This window comes from Octopus bimaculoides, chromosome 11, assembly GCF_001194135.2.
Source record: "Octopus bimaculoides isolate UCB-OBI-ISO-001 chromosome 11, ASM119413v2, whole genome shotgun sequence".
Taxonomy (NCBI): domain Eukaryota; kingdom Metazoa; phylum Mollusca; class Cephalopoda; order Octopoda; family Octopodidae; genus Octopus; species Octopus bimaculoides.
This window is the reverse complement of record NC_068991.1, coordinates 12,559,611-12,561,694: the sequence shown is the minus strand read 5'-3', so window position 1 is coordinate 12,561,694 and position 2,084 is coordinate 12,559,611.

Sequence of the window (2,084 nt, the reverse complement as noted above, 5' to 3'; positions counted from 1 at the left end):
GGTGGTGGTGGTGGCGGTGGTAGTGGTGATGCTGGTAACGGCCGTGCTATAATATTGATGGAGGTGATACAGATGATGATGATAATGATGATGATGACGACGACGACGACGACGACGACGACGATGATGATGATGATCATCATCATGACGATAATATTTGTTGCTGACGACGCCGACGCTGACGCTGACGAAGACGACGATAATAATGAGGATGAGAGTGACGATGACAGTCAAGATTTGTTGCTGATGCTGATGACTAAAACAATAATGAAGACGATGATGCTGCTGATTATGATGATAAAACTAGCTAACTTCACTCTGTGTGGTTATCAATCGACAAATAACAGGCGACAGAGGCCACCATATTCCGCCACACTTCCTCCTTCTCTTTGCACTTCTATTTATTTATTTGACTATTTTGTCGTTAATTTTGTTATTTATTAATTTTTGCTAAAATGTCGTCTATTGTCTCTCGTCCGTCCCACCCCCTGCCCTATACCAGCCTCTTGCACATCCGGAAAATCTCGTATCTCCTCTCCTCTCCCCCCTTTCTCCAACCAACCCATTCCACGAAACTATACAACGCAACATCAACCGAGGGCGCCCCCCCTCCAACCAAGACCGTCCCTTCCCTATCTCTACCTAGCTTAAACGAAAACCCGAACCAAAGCGAACGAACCGAAGCTCAAAAGCCCAGACACAACCCAAACCCGACCCCAAACGAGCAATCCTCACTCATTACACTTCACCATATACTCCCTCCCTTCCTTTCTTTCTATTTTTTTCATCTTTTCCCTGTTTTTCTCCTACCACCCAAACCAAACCAAACCAAACCAAAGCAGTTACTTACCCCGTCCTCGTCAGATTTCTGAAAACTACCGTCTCACTTCGCTCAGAAGAGAGAAGAGAAAAACTAAGTAGACAATCAAAACCCATAAACAAAACAAAATACCATTTCACCACAGTCATTTCTTGCAGGCTTTTGCTGCTGTGTCGTCTCTGCCTGCTCGAGGCTATGAATGTTTCTGTGTGCGTATATGGGGTAAGTGTGTGGCGTGTAAGTGTGTTTACGCGCGTTTCTCTCTTTCTTTCTTTCTCTCTTTCTCAATCTCTCCATCTGTTTCTATCTCTTTCCGTGTCTGTCTGTATCTTCTGTCTACGTGACAGAATCACATCAAGATGAATTGAGTTTATTGCCACCGCAGACTTTTACCTTCCCGCTATCTTTCCTTTCTTTCTTTCTTTCTTTCCTTCCTTCCTTCCTTTCTTTTTTTTTTTTTTTTTTTTTTTTACTTATTTCTTCTCTTTCCTTTCCTTTTTCAATTTCTTCACCCGTTCTCATCTCCCACCTTTTCGTCACCCATCTCAGTTCCCTTTTTCCAACAAACTTTCCAACAACTTTCCAACCCCCAGTCTTCATACATCACCATCTTTGCCGTATCTTTTTTTTCTTTACTTTGTTTATGTATTTTTTTTCTAACTCTGCGCTTTCCTTTTGTTATTCTTAATTTCTGTACCATAGCCGCATTTTCGCATTTTTCTTTTCTTTTTTTTGGGGTTTTACTTTCACTATCGATATCGTTGTTGCTATTGCTGTTGCATTTAATGTTATTATTATTGTTGCTGTCATTGATGTTTTATTTTTGTGTTGCTGAAGCTCCACTCTCTCCCTCCCTCCTTCTCTCTCTCTCTCTCTCATATTTACACTAATTTGTCGCAGTGTATCTATCTTTCTTGAGACTCCAATCCTAGTCTCTTTATTTCTCCTGATACATTAATCAGTTTTGCGTCACGTTTTCACTCGACACATACACACACTGATATATACATACACATACATACATACACACAAAGCCACACACACACATACATGCATACATACATACACACACATACATACATACATACATACATACATACATACACACACATACATACACACAAAGACACACACATATACATACATACATACATACATACATACATACGTACATACATACATACATACAAATATGCAAAATTATACACGCATATAAACACACATAACAAACTACATAGATATATATCGCATACACATATGCTCT